The 18,792-nt window shown below is 40.3% G+C and overlaps 1 protein-coding gene across 2 annotated transcripts in view; it reads right to left on the bottom strand.

Annotated features, from left to right (window-relative positions):
- RAD54L2 (RAD54-like 2 (S. cerevisiae)) overlaps positions 1-18,792 on the bottom strand; it is a 118,785-nt gene that overhangs the window by 81,532 nt on the left and 18,461 nt on the right. The gene's annotated exons all lie outside the window — the stretch shown is intronic.

Here is an 18,792-nt window from a genome sequence, read left to right as displayed (position 1 = left end):
AAAGTACAATGGAAAATATAAAGCTCAATTATTTCTTGACTTCTTATATAGAAAAATAAATTGTGGCATTTATTTCAATGCAGCTGGTACCTGTACCTTTTTTTTTTTTTTTTTTTTGGTTGCTCCTATGGCATGTGGAAGTTCTCAGGCCAGGGACTGAAACTATGACACAGCTATGACCTGAGCAACTGCTGTGACAATACCGGATCTTTAATCTGCTGCGTCACAAGGGAACTCTGTACCTGTACCTTTAAAATACTAAATGTCACATTTCCAGCTGACTTATATTAGTAATTAAATGACATATGGATTTGTTAAGTGGGAATCCATAGTGGGTTCACCCCCTTAAATCACAAAAGAAGAAAACAACCACAGATAAACCAAATCTGTTTCCAACACTGCTTTCCATATTTTCAGTGGATAATAAAAAATGATTACGGAATTAGACAAAAAAAAAAAAAAAAAAAAAAACCAGCAGAACCAAGAAGGATCATTCAGTGATCTAAGCAATTCAAAATACATATAGAGTCTAACCATCATCTATTAGATACTGCCCCTCCCTTAGCTAACACACCCCCTTAGATGACCAAACCTATTAATAGCTGCTAAAATGTGAAAGAAGTGAATTACATTAAGGAGTTCCGTTCAAACACAATCCCCAAAATCTTTTTTTTTTTATACCATAAATGTAAAGTAATTCTCTAAGAACTATTTTAGATTAGAGGAGACTGAATTCAATGTGGTTTGAAGTTAGTAGATGCAAACTATAGCATCTGGAGTGGATAACCAATAAGATCCTGCTGTATAGCACAGGGAACTATATCTAATCATTTGTGATGGAAGATAATGTGAGAAAAAGAATGTACATACATGTATAACTGGGTCACTGTGCTGTACAGCAGAAATTGACAAAACATTGTAAATCAACTATAATAAAAAAATAATAAAAATAAATAAATTCAATGCGGGATCCTGATTAGATCCTGGACCTGGGGAAGATAACAGCTATAAAAGCCAGTGCTGAGGACAATAGCTGATACACCTGAATATGGACTATGGATTGGCTAACAGTATTGTATCAATTATTATTTTCTGATTTTGAGAACTGTTCGGTGGTTATATAAGAAAATGTCTTTAGGAAAAATATAATCAAGTATTTAGAAGTTAAAAATAACCTTCTGAAAGACAGTTAACAGAGAATAAAATCATCTATTCCTGGTTCTCCAAAGGTTTAAACACTTGAGTACAAAAATATCTTATGTCATCCAGCGTTGCCGTGAGCTGTGGTGTAGGTTGCAGACGCGGCTCGGATCCCATGTTGCTGTGGCTGTGGTATAGGCTGGCAGATACAGCTCTGATTAGAACCCTAGCCTGCGAACCTCCATATGACGTGGGAGCGGCCCTAGAAAAGGCAAATAAATAAATAATAAAGAAAAAAAAATCTTACGTCAAAGTACAAATTTGAAAAATTATCTAGCTTACTTTTCTCTTTAGGTAATTAATAACAAATTAGTAATAAACTTCCTTTCCTTTAAGACACAATAACTTAGGGTTAAAAGGCTAATTAAGCCTCCCAGCATCCCCATGCACAGCTTGGGGATAGGCTTTCCTCTCTCTTCCTCTGAGCCCAGCAGGAATTGGAACAATCTCTGAAACAAATCTCCCTTGGGTTCCCTCTGGAAGGCTCTAGGTCTGATCAATGTCATAAACAAACAGCACCTCACAGGCAGGTACAAATTGGACTCACTAGCTTGCCCTCCCTGTTTGTGTAGATGTGGCCCAGTTCTGAACAGAATTCTAAGAAGACTTAAGTACTCTATCTAGGTTATGTATTTCACTGTTACTTTATGGCCAAGGTTATTCAACCTGTGCCCAGATCTTAGGTTTTTGTTTTTGTTTTTTTTTCTTTCAGTGCTGCACCTGTAGCATATTCCTAGGCTAGGGGTCAAATCAGAGCTGCAGCTGCCAGCCTACACCACGGCCACAGCAATGCCAGATCTATGCAGTGTCTGTGACCTACACCACAGTTCATGGCAATGGGGGATCCTTAACCCACTAAGTAGGGCCAGGGATCGAACCCACATCATCATGGACTGGTCGGCTTCATTACCACAGACCACAAGGGGAACTTTCCTTAGGATCTTATACACATACACACAGACACTCTCTCTCTCTCTCTCTCTCTCTCAAACTGTAGAAATAAGGAGTTTAAGATTCATATCACTGAGCCAATCAGAGTTAACTTATGTAAACTTGTGCTATACTTCTCCCTAGTCTAACACTGAACATAAATACTGCAGAAAACAGTGACATAAGAACATTAGCAAAGATAAGTAAGAAAGCAAGTGTGTGCTTGACCTAAAGCCAATATAGTAAAGTAGAAAAGAGGTTTCTTCTTTTAAATGAATACTCCTATAATGTCTCTTGGGGAAAGCATATGGAGTCTGGATGTTACTAAGGCTACAAATTTTACAAGTAAAAAGAGGACCTGCAGGAGAACCTCCTTTTCATAAGCAGAAAATAATAGATGCAAACCCTTGGGAAGAAGGGCCATCTGTCAAAGACTGGAACATGGCCTGTGGTGTATATGCATACCCAGCCATGTACCTCCCATTACTCTTCAGATAAAAGTTGCTATTCCATGAAGACAAGGTCAAACTTCAGTATATCAAAGGAGACGTGATATAATGAAGAGACCAAAATAGTATACACAGGGACATTATGGGCAGGAGATAATGTCATGATAGTGGGGATGAAGGGAGAAGGCTGAGATGAACTAAAAGCTCGAGGAAATATTTTAAAGAAAAAAGTGGCTAACAGTTATCTGAAGAAAGAATGGTCAAAGGGAAAGGCAGAAAGGCTAGAAACTTTTTCGGTCCCAAACTTAGGTACCGTCTATGATAAAGACACTGTGCCAGGCACTGTGGGGGTGATATAATAAATATATGCCCCAATGAAAAAAACTCAGATGTAGAGCAAGAAGCCCTAAGACTATCTGACTCCAAAATGAAAACAACAAAAATTCATTTTTGGACACCAAAGAAGCCTGTACCACTTGAATAAATACCAAATACCTAACCAAATCTAATCATAAGTTAAAATATATCCCAAACACGAAAATGAAAAATGACATTACTATCCCACCAGGAAATGTACAATGAATCTTCCTCCTCTAATTATACTAAACATTTGCCCTAAACATATCTACACTCTCTCACATGGTCCCTTGGTACCCAGAGATACTCATTCACCCTAATTCAACTAATGGTACAGTTTGGGGCTGCATGGTTTCTCTCTAACCAGGCTAAGGCTGTACCCTAGATTTAAATCCCAAACCTCTACCTCATCAGCAATCACATGCCAACAGCTGGCAACCAACCATCCAAGAATAATCTAGTAGATTGAGAGTGAAGAATAAAAGTGGAACACCTAGAGACAGCTGTCAAATCTCAAGGACAAAGACTCCAGGCCTGCATTTGGGAAAGAGGGTTAATAAAGTTCCAATCTTCTGGCCATTCAGTCAACAAGAAGACATTAAATATTCATGTGACCTAGTCTCAAGTGGACATTGCCCCAGCACTGTAGCCAAAACAAAAATGTCCCCAAAAGGGAAGGGGAGTGAGTGGCAGAAAAAGGACAGGATGAGGAGCTAATCCTCCCCGCCTCCTCACCACAGCATACAAGAATGAGGATGCAACTCACTGTTATGTAACAGTGAAGCTGAACAAAAGGCCCAGCTGAGTCAATGGTGGCATCTGCAGAGCATTATAAACCCAGGGTTAGAGGCCATGCTAATAGATAAACTACTGAACACCCACATCACAGCTATTTTCAGAATCTCCTCATCATCCCTCCTATTAACTAAAAACAGAAAACACTGGCTTCCATAACCAAAAACATTCTGACAGGTGGGCCTCTTCACATTCAAATGTCTCTGTTTTACGACAGTTCTGCTCTTGATGAAGTTCTTATCATTGTTATTTTATTTGTAAATCTGTTTTAGCCACATCTGTGGCACATGGAAGTTCCCAGGCCAGGGGTGGAATCTGAGCCACAACTACCATCTATACCACAGCTGTGGCAACAATTGATCCTTAACCCACTGCACTGGCAGGGGATCAAACCCCATGCCTCCACAGAGATAATGCCAGATCATTAACACAACTGCACCACAGTGGGAACTTCTCATTAAGTTATTTTTGCACCAGCTTGGATATGACATAGTAGGCAGGCCTCTACTTAAGATTTTTGACTTGGAGTTCCCATTGTGGCCCCATGGTAAAACGAATCCGACTAGGAACCATGAGGTTGCGGGTTCAATCCCTGGCCTCGCTCAGTGGGTTAAGGATCCAGTGTTGCCATGAGCTGTAGTGTAGGTCATAGACACAGCTCGGATCTGGCAGTGCTATGGCTGTGGTGTAGGTCGGCAGCAACAGCTCTGATTAGACCCCTAGCCTGGGAACCTCCATATGCCACTGGTGTGGCCCTAAAAAGACAAAAGACAAAAAGAAAAAAAAAGAAAGAAACCAACAAGATAGAACCACAGTGCACAAAGTACATCTAATGAGTTGCACAAGGACTTCTTGCTTGGCCTCTTGGCAAGGGGGGAGACCCTGAAAATCACCTAGAAATATGCGTAAAATTATAATAAGCATCCATTTAAAATGTAGTTATTTTCCCTCTCTAGCTCTCTCTCTCTCTCTCTCTCTCTCTCTCTCTCTCTCACACACACACACACACAAAGTAATAGGAATCCCCAAGGATCAAGAATGAAAGCTAAACTGAAAACACAGATATTCTCGAGGGCTGACACTACAGCAGTCCTGGGAAAGAGGAAGGTGCCAATCTTACATGAGGGGATAGTGGCGGTGGGGATAAAAGACAATGCTTTGTGCTCAAGGAAGCTAAAAAGAAGGGGCTACGACCTCTACATAAAGCCTGGACCCTGAAGAATTATACTCTCATTAAAGAGTGATCTAGAAAAAGATCTAACTACCAACACAGAAGAGAACATAAAATCTGTGTCAATCTAGATCAAAGGAAAAAAGAAAGGTCTGTAATCAGGAGTCTGCCCTCAAACCAATTTGAGGTTCCAATATACACTTATCTACATGGCCCAAGAAACTAACCCAAACTAAAGTGGTCCCAAGCAAGTTATACATCTTAGTTGCCTAGAAGCAAATATAAAACATGTCTGAGAAGTTCCCGCTGTGGCACAATTGGATTTGGCAGAGTCTCTGCAGTGCCAGGTTGCAGGCTCAATCCCTGGCCCGGCAGCACAGTGGGTTAAAAGGATCCTGCATGGCTGCAACTACAGTATAGGTCAAAACTGTAGCTTGGATCTGATCCCTAGCCCAGGAACTCCATATGCTGTGAGGTGGCCAAAAAAGAAAAAAAAAAAAAAAAAAAAAAAACTCTTAAGATATAATTCAACCTTAACCACATAAGATTCCAACAGATAAAGCCTTACTGAAGACTAGCTCACAATTCAAAAGTACAAACACAAAAAAGATTCATCATACAAAAAGTGCAAGAGCCAAGGTCAGACTCCTAATAATCTACCTATACTGTGAAGGAAGAATATCCTTACAGGATGCAACATCAAGGCTCTCCTCTGCTTGTTAGCCTGTGCTAGACAAGGGGACTACTCTTGGGGAGGCTGGTCACCTCAGTAGTGCTGTTGCCTCAAGGCTTCCTTTCCTAAAAACAAGAGAAGTGGGGCCCATGGGCACTCGTGTTAAGCAACCCTATAAACACAAGGTCTGAATCTCAACAGAAAATAATCTGAGAAAATGAGGAGGTTCAATCTTTATATATGTTCATGAAGCTAAATTCTGGCAACCTGTAGGCTTCCCAAAGCATTTGAGACTGGCAACTAGACTGAATAGTGTACTAGAGTGAAACGTACTTTTTGTTCTCATCTCTAGATACTGCCTACAGTGTCTCTGTTATCATCAACAAAATGGGAAGAAAAAAGCTTTCCTCATTTGGATTTGGATTTGTAAAAAAGGAATCAAACACATGATCTTCAAATGAAAGATGTTTCTTGGAGTTCCTGCCATGGCTCAGCAGAAACAAATCTGACTAGCATCCATGAGGACACAGGTTCTATCCCTGGCCTCGCTCAATGGGTTAAGGATCTGCATTGCCCTAAACTGTGGTGTAGATCGCAGACGAGGCTCAGATCCTGAGTTGCTGTGGCTGTGGTATAGGCCAGTGGCCACAGCTCCAATTTGATCCCTAGCCTGGGAACCTCCATATGCCACAGGCAAAGCCCTAAAAATACAAAAAAAAAAAAAAAAAAAAAAAAAAAAAAAGAAAGAAAGAAAAGAAAAGAAAGCTTATATCTATACAATGCATTAACACTAGGATAAAGATGCTACAGCCAGATGACTTAAAACCCTGAAAAACCCATTAGTAGCTGAATTAATTATTTAATTTTGCTTTCCAAAGGTTTTCTCTTGGGCTGCCTCTAAATAACAAGAAGTAGGAAGTTCCCACTGTGACGCAGTGGAAACGAATCCTACTAGTATCCATGAGGATGCAGGTTCAATTCCTGACGTTGTTCAGTGGGTCAGGGATCTGGCGTTGCCATGAACTGTGGTGTAGGTTTGCAGACGTGGCTCAGATCCGGCATTGCTATGGCTGTGGCTGGCTGCTGTAGCTCCAATTTGACCCTAGCCTGGGAATTTCTATATGCCGCGGGTGCAGCCTTAAAAAGCAAAAATAGGAGTTCCCGTCGTGGTGCAGTGGTTAACGAATCCGACTAGTAACCATGAGGTTGCGGGTTCGGTCCCTGCCCTTGCTCAGTGGGTTAACGATCCGGCGTTGCCGTGAGCTGTGGTGTAGGTTGCAGACACGGCTCGGATCCCGTGTTGCTGTGGCTCTGGCGTAGGCCGGTGGCTACAGCTCTGATTCAACCCCTAGCCTGGGAACCTCCATATGCCGTGGGAGCGGCCCAAGAAATAGCAACAACAACAACAACAACAAAAAGACAAAAAGACAAAAAAAAAAAAAAAAAAAAAAAAAGCAAAAATAAATGAATAAATAATAGGAAGTAACCAATTTTTAAGGAAGATTTGAAAATAACTACAGCATGTTTAGAGAATTATATGAGAAGAACTTCAGTGAAAGAAAAAGGACTATGATTTGCAAAGGACAAGCTGATACTCTCCCACCTAGTAACTAACCCTCCCACCTGGGCCTTTTCCAATGTCAGAGAAAGTCAATACTTACATTTATCTGTAGACTTAAAATCAGTTAAAACTTACTAAAGGTACTAGTGAATGCTTGCACACAGAAAAAAAGTTAAAAAGCAATAAAACCTTCTCAGCAAAATGATGAAGCAAATGCTAAGGTATTCTACATTCAAACTGCTGATTCTGGTGGTTTTCAATAAACTCATGGGGTGTGGGTGGGGGTCAAATGTGTGAAAACGATGACTTTCAACCCAAGAGGTTTTTTACTAAAATGCACATTCTGTGTATTCACCTTAACATAAAGAGGCTCTGAGATCTTGAATCAGGCTGTTCTATTCAACAGCACAAGTGACAATGACTGAGAACCAACACTTAGAAAGCTCATTCACTATATGAAACCAAAGCCATTATCTAAGGATTCAGTCTCCTAGGATAGTCTCACTATCCTTCAAAGATAATGAATAGTAATACAGGTCCAATTTTTAAAGGGATGGAAAAGATGGTTTCATAAAGATATTTCTAATACACCCAAGTGCCAAAATTGGAAAAACACCATGCTGTATTTTTTTTTAACAATTTCCTCATGTCAGAAATCAACACCTACCTACTCCAAGTTATTAAATTTGACAAAACAGCTCACCACTCTCAAAGCTTTGGTCTTCTCTAGAATGCCTCTTTTTAGAGTCACACTTGCAAAAATTCTCCTCAGCTAAACAAAATTTATTAAAACAACTACCAACTACCAGGGACAAATATAGGTCAGGTCAGATCAAGCATTAAGAGGAATAAGCCCCAAAGTGAGTTTTGAAGCAAAAGTTGGACAGAGTTAGATAATGGCAGGGGTTGGAGATGCTGGAGATGACTGGAGAAAAGGAAGGAAGAATTCAAAGATAGAGAATTCTGTCAACAATAATTGAGACCTAAGAAAGAGCAGAATGTGTTTCAAGAAATCCAAGAAGGTTTATTATTAGTGCATATAGTAGGAAGTATGGAGGAAAAGCAGAAAATGAGCCTGGAAAGGCATCAGGACCAAGATCATGAAACACCCTGAATATGCTAAGGAGAATGGATTTTATCCTACAAGGAAGATCAAAATGACATGATCAAATGTGTCTTTTATAAGGATCACTCTGCACCACAGAATATTGGATAAAAGCATAGGTACATGCCATTTCAAAATGAAATCCCAACTCATTTTTCATTGTGACCTTGATTTGAGCAAGTATATCTCTCTGGGCCAGAGTTTACTCACCCATAAAACAGAAGTACCCCTACTTTCAAGAATTATTAAGACAATGAGGTAGTGAATGAATATAAATATAAAGTGTACTACAAAGTTACACGGCTCAGTATTCAGCACATTTTAAATATTCAAAACATAGTCTGGAAGAAATATTTGCTAGAAGAAATGTGTAGGGTGGAATAAGAAGAGTCAGGAAATAGCCAGTTAAAAAGCCAAAGGAAAGGCCAGATTTGAGAACTATTTAGGAGATAAAATAAACAGAGATAATGGAATACTGTTTTTCAAGCTTCGGTGAAAGAGTAAAAGACACACAAGGCTTCTCTTCCAGATTTCCCTAACCAGGATCTATGATCTGCTGTCACCTCCTCCTCAGACACCAGCCCAGACTACAGACAGATGTCATGACACATTCTGGCTTTTATTATCAGCACTCCCGAAGAGGCAGCAGGTACATCATAGAGTGGGTGCTCTTAGGTATCAGAGAGACCCCAGTTAATGGGCACCACTTAACTGAAGAAATTACTTACCTTCTCCTCATTTTGGGTAATGGTACCTACACTTCAGGTACTGTGAGCATTCTTGCAGTATATGACCTGGCAACATATAAAGACTCAATAACTTAACACAAAGAAATCCTACATAGATGTGAAGCTTATTTTACAGTGTCTCTCATTAAATCACAGCTCCAGCCAACTTGGAAGCCCTGGTAGCTGAGACCATCCAGTGCAAGTCAGTGTTAGTTCTCATATATGCAACCCATGCCCTTAAGGGAGAGCTTGTTTTTATTTCCAAAAAGTGTGTATTATCTTCCACCATAATATGTAATATCTGGTTTCTAAACAAATAAAACTGGTTTCAGAGAGCTCATCTCTGGAAACAGCAGCTGGGATACTGTAGTTTTACCCAAAAGTTATGTAAAAATTGGCCCCAAGCCCAAAAAACAGGCATTCTTTCCAGACAAAACTGGATAAACTAAGTCTACAAACTATGAGTGGATAAAACAGTATCCACTCCATGTCACAGTGTCAAAATAACTCTAAAAGGCCAACCCATAGTAAAGAAAGGAAGGAAGGCTCTAGAATTTATCAGTAAGATCTGAGGCAGTCAGGTGAGGCAAAAGTTACCAAATGTAAGACACCAAAGTTACTAATGCAAAGCATCTAGGACAAAGATATTCTCCGTTATACCAGAGATAAAACTTATGTAAGCATTACACACTAAATGCTCTATTCACGTTAAGATTCAAGATTCCGGAGTTTCCATCGTGGCGCAGGGGTTAACGAATCCGACTAGGAACCATGAGGTTGCGGGTTCGATCCCTGGCCTTGTTCAGTGGGTTAAGGATCTGGCATTGCCGTGAGCTGTGGTGTAGGTTGCAGACGCAGCTGGGATCCCACGTTGCTGTGGCTCTGGTATAGGCCAGTGGCTACAGCTCCGATTAGACTCCTAGCCTGGGAACCTTACATGCCGAGGGAGCGGCCCTAGAAAAGGCAAAAAGACAAAAAAAAAAAAAAAAAGGTATTTTCTTCTTTATTCTTTTGTTTTAATAAATAGATTTAACTTTATAATTGTAAAATCAGTATTTTATATACATATTCTCTCTCTAGAGTCAAACCATCAGTGAATAAATCCTGTTTAGCCTCATCCCCTATTAGCAGCATCATACTTTTCAGGCTATGACTACGCCATCTGTAGCCACAACCAGACAACAGCAGGGCAAACTCTCATACTGCCAACAAAAGTTCTCTGCGTATCTACTACAAGGACCCTATTTTAGAAGTTCCCATCATGATACAGCAGAAACAAATCTGACTAGGAACCATGAGGTTTCGGTTTCGATCCCTGGCCTCTCTCGGTGGGTTAAGGATCTGGTGTTACCATGAGTTGTGGTGTAGGTCGCAGACATGGCTCAGATCCAGCATTGATGTAGCTGTGATGCAGGACTGTGGCTGTAGCTCTGATTCGACCCCTAGTCGCCTGGGAACCTCCATATGCCACGGGTGCTGCCATAAAAAGCAAAAAAAAAAAAAAAAAAAAAAAGGACCCCATCTTAGCCAGGGCTCACATGAGGGCCAAATGCGGCATATGAAAAAAGACCATCCACAATCAAAGTCACCCTTGTTTTCAATTATCCATAAGTACAGCATCATTTTATGCATGTATTCCTATAGATATACACAACAAAAATTCCAAAACGGTATAGTTCTCAGAAATTAAACCCCTCAGAGTTTCCGTTGTGGCTCAGCGGTTAATGAACCTGACTAGCATCCATGAGAACGCTGGTTCGATCCTTGGTCTCACCCAGTAGGTTAAGGATCCGGCATTGCCATGAGCTGTGGTGTAGGTCGAAGACATGGCTCGGATCCCAAGTTGCTGTAGGTGTGGTGTACACCAGTTCGATCCCTGACCTCACTCAGTGGGTTAAGGGTCCGGTGTTACTATGAGCTATGGTATAGGTAGCAGACATGGCTCAGATCCAGCAGTGATATGGCTGTGATGCAGGACTGTGGCTGTAGCTCTGATTCGACCCCTAGCCTGGGAACCTCCATATGTTGCGGGTGTGGCCCTAAAAAGACAAAAAAAGACAGAAGAAAGAAATTAAACCCCTCATGTGTCTTTCTGCTTGGATCAGTCCAGCAATTCCTCACTGGCCCTCAAATTTTGGCCCCCACCACCCTTTCCCTGTCCCCAGGTGAATACTTAACAACTCATTGCCACACCACCCAAACAATCTCTCTTCTGCCAATGGTCAAGAATTCTTTAAATGTATTGGTTTTGTCAATCATATTAACCACATCAACACTGACTGCACCCAATGACTGGGTATTCACTCGATGAGTAAAATGGTGAAGTAAAAATTACTTCACTATTTAAATAATTATTTCTGTCTTTTTCTTACTTTTGCAAAATGTTTGACTGAATTTAAGCAAGGTAATATGTTTGATATAATCCCATTACATAATTAGAGCACCTTTGTACTGGGAGTACAAAAAGGGAATCCTATGTGTTGTTGGGCTTAGTTACCAATCTAGTTAAGGACACAGGTAAGACTACATTTATTAAATGCCAAATGAATGATAGACCCCCCAAATACACTGGAGTTCAAAGAAAAAAGCAATAGAGTCTGAGGATTATATTCTATTGGAAGGCTTCCTGGAGGAGACAGACCTTTAGACAATCCCTGAAGCAAGGCAGAATTAATTAGACAAGTGAGGAGGCAAGGAGAAGACATTCCACACAGTAATCATGGCTTGGATCTGAGGAACACTGAAAAGGCAGAAAGTATCAGGTTTTCTGGAAAGGGACGTAAAATGATTCACCAATAAATACTGATTAACTTTGGAGTGGATAAGCAATGAGATCCAGCTGTATAGCACTGGGAACTATATCTGGTCACTTATGACGGAGCATGATAACGTGGGGAAAAAAGAATGTATACATGTATGTGTAACTGGGTCACCTTGCTGTACAGTAGAAAACTGACAGAATACTGTAAGCCAGCTATAGTGGAAAAAATAAAAATCACCATTAAAAAAAATACTGATTAAGCATCTACTATTGACAAGTACTGGTAGATACTGAAGATACACAGATGAGGGAACCCTGGTCACAGAGTAATGATTGGAGCCCTCTAGGAATCAATCAGTCAAATGACACAGATATGTAAACATATATACCTTGAGCAACTTGATAAGTGCAATTTATGACTAAAGGTCTTCTTTTATCAACTGATGACTTGATAAACAAAATGCAGCATATCCAAATGTTATCCAACAATAAAAGGGAATAAAATACTGACACATGCTACAACATGAGTAAACCTTGAAAACATGCTAAGTGCAACAGCCAGTCACAGAAGGCCACATATTGTTTGATTCCATTTATCTGAAATGCCCAGAACAGGCAAATCCATAGAAATAGAAAGCAGATTAGTAGGAAGTCGGAGAAAGAGAGAATGGGGAGTAACTGTTTAATGAGAACAAGTTGTTTTTTTTTTTTTTTTGTATTAAAAAAACATGGGATTTCCTGTGGTGGTTTAGCAGGTTAAGAATCCAACAAAGTGTCCATGAGGATGGGGGTTAGGATCTGAGGTTGCCTCTCTCAGTGGGTTAAGGATCTGAGTTGCCATGAGCTGTGGTGTATGTAGCTCACAGACTCAGCTTGGATCCTGCATTGCTGTGGCTGTGGTGTAGGCCAGCAGCTGCAGCTCCAATTCGACCCCTAGGGTGGGAATTTCCATATGCTGCAGGTCAGATGTAAAAAGAAAAATAAAAAAAGAAAGAAAAAAAATGTTTTGGAATTATACAGTGGTGATGGTTGCATAATCTTGTGAATATACTAAAAAGCACTGAATAGAACACTTAAAAATGGTGAAAATTTATAGTATGTGAATTATATTTTGAAAGAAAGACAGACAGCAAAGGATCTAGAGGACAGAGAAGAAAATAAATTTGCCTAGGAAGGCTTGTGAAGGCTTTCCAGAGGAGGCAACAGATCTGAATGTCAAAAGACAAACAAAGCTTTCCTTAAGAAGAGACAGATGAAGTCATTCAGGGAGAGGGAATGGCATATACAGAAGTACAGTTCCAAAGGATTAGACTTTGGGGAGAGTAAATGTGGAGATTGCAAGAGGTGAGAAGTAGACAGGCCAGATCTTGATACAGCAGGGTCCTGAGGAACTTGCTAAGGTGTCTCCCTTTGTCCTACACAAGGATTGGCAAATATGTGGCACTTGGTACCACTTTCGTGTCTGCACCTCTGGCGGACACAACTATTATGCCATTGACCCCTTCACTACTGAGCTCAGAAGTGGACTCAGTATCTAACTCCATGCAATCCTCCCCAGAGTCCATTTGCCTCAGTGGTAGCCACTAAAGGATTTCAGGCAGGGAAGTGGCATCATCTGAATTCCTCAAATTTTTGTTTTTTTTTTCTGGCTCCACCTGCAGCATGAGGAAATTCCCAGGCTAGGGAGCAAAACTGTGCCACATTGCTGCAGCAAAGCCAGATCCTTAATCCACTGTGCTATAAAGAAACTTCCTGAATTCCCAATTTTAAAAGAACACTCCATAGCTCTGTGGAAGCAAGGAGATTAGGTAGGAAGCTTTTTTAACAGTTTCAACAAAAGATGAGGAGACCCTGAACTATGGTAGTGGCACTGAGAAAGGATAAAAAAGGAAACATTAGAGACTAAGGAGGTAAAAAGAAACGGTAAAAAAGGAGTTCCCAATTTAGCAAAGTAGGATACAAGATTAATATTCAGAAATTGATTGCCTTTCTGTACACTAACAATGAAATATTAGAAAAGAAATATTTTTAAAATGTCTTTTAAAATTGCACACTAAAAAATTAAATACTTAGGAATAAACCTAACCAAGGAGGTGAAAGACTTACACACTGAGAACTATAAAACTTAAAGAAACTAAAGAGGATTCAAGAAATGGAAAGATACCCCATGCTCCTGGATTTGAAGAATTAATATTGTTAAAATGGCCATACTACCCAAAGCAATCTACAGATTTTATGCAATCCCTATCAAATTATCCATGACATTTTTCATAGAATTAGAACAAATAATCCAAAAATTTATATGGAATCATAAAAGACCTAGAATTGCCAAAGCAATCCAGTGGGGGGGAAATAATCAAAGCAGGAGGTATAACTCTCCCACACTTCAGACAATATTACAAAGCTACAGTAATTAAGACAGTGTGGTACTGGTACAAAAACAGACATACAGACCAATGGAACAGAATAGAGTGCCCAGAAATAAACCCAGACACCTACAGTCAATTGATTTTTGACAAAGGAGGTAAGCATATAAAATAAGGAAAAGAGTCTCTTCAGCAAGTGGTGCTGGGAAAACTGGACAGCTGCACGTAAATTAATGAAACTAGAACACACCCTCACACCATACACAAAAATAAACTCTAAAATGGCTTAAAGACTTTTTTTTTTTTTGCTTTTTAGGGCCACACCTGTGGCATATACAAGTTCCCAGGCTAGGGGTCAAATCAGAGCTACAGCTGATGGCCTACGCCACAGCAGTGAAGGATCCAGGCCAAGTCTACATCCTACACCACAGCTCATGGCAAAGCCAGATCCCTGACCCACTGAGTGAGGCCAGGGATCGAACCTGCATCCTCATGTATACTAGTCAGATTTGTTTCCTCTGGCCCACAATGGGAACTCCCTAAATTGCCTAAAAACTTAAACACAAGATATGACACCATAAAATTGCTAGAAGAGAACATAGTACAAAACATTTTCTGAAATAAACCATCAGATGTTTTCTTAGCTCAGTCTCTGAAGGAAATAGAAATAAAAACAAAATTAAACAAATGGGATCTAAAGAAACATAAGCTTTTGCACAGCAAAGGAAACCATAAAAAATTTAAAAAAAAAAGACAACCTACAGAATGGGAGAAAATAATTGCAAACGATGCAACCAATAAGAGCTTAATCTCCATAATATACAAATAACCCATACAACTCAACAAACAAATGAACAAACAACCCAATCAAAAAATGAGCAGAAGACCTAGATATTTCTCCAAAGAAGACATATAGATGGCCAGCAAGCACATGAAAAAATATTCAACATCACTAATTATTAGAGAACTGCAAATCAAAACTACAATGAGGAACAACTTCACACCAGTCAGGATGGCTATCATTAATAAGTCTACAAATAACAAATGCTGGAGAGGTTATGGAAAAAAGGGAACCATCCTACACTGTTAGGAATGTAAATTGGTACAGCCACCATGGAAAACAGTATGGAGGTTCCTCAGAAAAATGAATATAAAACTACCATATGGGAGTTCCCGTCGTGGCTCAGTGGTTAACGAATCTGACTAGGAACGATGAGTTGCGGGTTCAATCCCTGGTCTTGCTCAGTGGGTTAGGGATCCAGCATTGCCGTGAGCTGTGGTGTAGGTTGCAGACGCGGCTCGGATCCCCGAGTTGCTGTGGCTCTGGCACAGGCCAGTGGCTACAGCTCTGATTAGAACCCTAGCCTGCGAACCTCCATATGCCGTGGGAGTGGCCCAAGAAATGGCAAAAAGAGAAAAAAAAAAAAAGACAAAACTACCACATGATCCAGCAATCCCACTCCTGGGCATCTACCTGGACAAAATACAAAACAAAAAGATACATGTACCCATATGTTCACTGTAGCACTATTCACAAAAGCCAAGACATGGAAACAACCTAAATGGCCATCAACAGATGTATGGATTAGGAAGGTGTGGTACATATATACAATGGAATACTACTCAGCCACAAAAAAGAACAAAAATGCCATTTGCAGCAACATGTATGCAACTAGAGATTCTCATACTGAGTTAAGTCAGAAAGAGAAAGACAAAAACCATATGATATCACTTACATGTGGAATCTAAAATATGACACAAATGAACCTATCTACAAAACAGAAACAGATTCACAGACATAGAGGACAAGCTTATGGTTGCCAAGGGCAAAGTGGGGGGGGGAGTGGGATGGACTGGGAGTTTGGAGTTAGTAAATTCGAACTATTAAATGGGTAAGCAATGAGGTGCTACTGTATAGCACAGGGAACTATATCCTGTCTTTTGTCATAGAGAATGATGGAATATAAGAAAGGGAATGTATATATACATATAAGTGAGTCCCTTTGCTGTACTGCAGAAATTGGCACAACATTGTAAATCAACTATAATTTTTTTAAAAGAAGTGGAAAAAAGGAAGAAGGTTCCTACTATGGCATAGTGGGTTAAGAATCCAATTGCAGTGGCTCGGGTCACTGCAGAAATGCAGTGTCACAGTGGAACACCTTTAAGGATCCAGTGTTGCTGCCGTTGCGATGGAAGTCATGGCTGAAGCTCAGATTCAATCCCTGGCCCAGGAACTTCCATATGCAGTGGATGCAGCCATAAAATTAAAAAAAGAAAAAAAGGAGTTCCCACTGTTGGAGCAACAGGATGGGCAGTGTCTCTAGAGCATTGGGAGACAGGTTCGATTCCTGGCCAGGCACAATGAGTTAAGGATCTGATGTTGCTACAGTTTTGGCATAGATTGCAAGTATGGCTTGGATCTCTGGATCTGATCCCTGGCCTGGGAACTCTGTATGTCATGGGATAGCCAAAAAAGAAAAAAAGAGGGAGAAAGAGAGACTAAGGAGGCAAAACAATAAAACTTCAGTAGCCAGCCAGAGCCCCATGAGGGCAGCCTTACTCACAACTACCTCCCAGCACCATCACAGTACTTGGTACACAGGAACGGCTCCATAGATAGTAATCAAATTATTGTTTTTTCTATATTCTCTTATTGAATCTTCACAATAATACCATGAAGAAAGTAATGTTGTCCCCATTTCACAAACAAGGAATCTAAGGTTTAGAGAGGTTAAATGACCTGCCCGAAATATACCCAGCTAGAGAGTGGTAGAATTCAATTCCAACCTAGACTTCTAACTCCGAACTCCAAGCTCTTATCCATAGCCCAGGTTTCCAGCTTGAACAATGGAGCAGGTAATAATGTTAATGGTGAAATGCCAGAAACAGCTAGAAAATGGATTGGGGTCAGATAAACAGATTTGGATATTCTTGCCACATTCAGACAGCTGAAGCCTTAAACATGGAAGATACTGAAGGAGTGTACGTAGTAGGGGAAGGGGTCAAAACATGAGGGAATGGAGAAAAGGAGTCTGCACAGTGAGCTAGAGAGTATGTTTGTTATGTGGAAAGACATCAGCAAGGAGGAAATGATTGGGATTCAAATGCTACAGAAATGTCAGATCCACTAGATGGAGGCAAGATCACAGATAAAGACAGTATTTAGGGGAGGGATTCTAAGAGGTTGAAGGTTGCCTAGTGTTTTCTAAATCTATCAGGGCAACAGAATCGGGAGGCTTGTTAAAAATGCATAGGCCAAGGAGTTCCCTTTGTGTCTCAGCAGTTAACAAACCTGACTAGGATCTATGAAGATGCAGGTTTGATCCCTGGCCTTGCTCATGGGTTAAGGATCCAGCATTGCCATAAGCTGTGGTGTAAGTCACAGACAAGGCTTGGCTCCCATGTTGCTGCGGCTGTGGTGCAGGCCAGTGGCTGTAGCTTTGATTCGACCCCTAGCCTGGAACTTCCATATGCCACAGGTGAGACCCTAAAAAGTAACAGAAAAAAAAAAAAAAAAAAAAAAAAAAAAAGGCCACCAATAGTAGTGATCTTGCGCAAGTGACTCGGTCTCTTTGAGTGTCTGTTTTCTCATCTCTAAAATGGCAACAATAGCATCGACTTCCTAATATTGTTGTGAGGACTTTATATACTTGAAAAGAAGCCCCAGTTTATTATGACACTATTTGAAAACTGGCTTTTAGGAACCCCAGCATCAGGAACAACAGAAAGATTTTTAACTAGAGTAAAAGGCAACCCTTTCAGAAGGACTGCAAAAATGAGAAAATGAAGGAAGGAAAATCACCTGTCACAATCCAAGACTAGACCAGAGGGACTGGGTTAAGAGGAAAGAAACCAGAAAGAATGGAACAGGGGTAAGGTATCACCAAGGAAAAGTCACAGGAAAGAAAGGGAAAAATTATATATGACTCTGAGGATTGAAGTCTGGGTGACTGGAAAAACTATGGCATACCCTTCACCAATATCAGAAAGAACAATTGAGGGATAGCTGGTTTGTGGGGAGAAATGAAAAAAACTCCATGCAAGATATTTAATAAATGCTAGAAAATAAACATAAAAGAGGCAACTGGCAGTAAACATATTTTAAACACGAAAGCAGCATACAAGTTAAGAATACAGGCTCTGGGATGAGATGGCCTGGATCAGAGCCCCAGCATTGCCACTTTTTATCTAAGGGATACTAAAAAAGTTACATCTAAATCTAGATGTCTTCACATCTAAAATGAGAAGAACAACAGTACATATCTCATATAATATTATTTTTAATTAAGTGAAAAAATAAACTAAATAATTATCCCATTGCCCAGTACATGATGTTAGCTTTTTTTTTTTTTTTTTTTTTTTTTTGTCTTTTGAGGGCCTCCCCTGAAGCATATGGAGGTTCCCAGGCTAGGGGTCGAATTGGAGCTATAGCTGCCAGCCTACACCACAGCCACAGCAACTTGGGATCCAAGCCATGTCTGCAACCTTCACCATAGCCCACAGCAATGCCAGATCCTCAACCCACCGAGAACGGCCAGGGATCAAACCTGCTTCCTCATGGATACTAGTCAGGCTCATTAACCACTGATCCATGACAAGAACACTGTAAGTTAGCTTTCAGTTAATGTTGGCATTCATCTTTATGATCATCAACCCCATGATAGCAATACGTAGTATAACCAGTTACACTTTG

Source organism: Sus scrofa, chromosome 13, assembly GCF_000003025.6.
Source record: "Sus scrofa isolate TJ Tabasco breed Duroc chromosome 13, Sscrofa11.1, whole genome shotgun sequence".
NCBI classification, from domain to species: domain Eukaryota; kingdom Metazoa; phylum Chordata; class Mammalia; order Artiodactyla; family Suidae; genus Sus; species Sus scrofa.
Note: the sequence above shows the minus strand (reverse complement) of the source record. Positions and strands in the feature narration are given on the sequence as shown.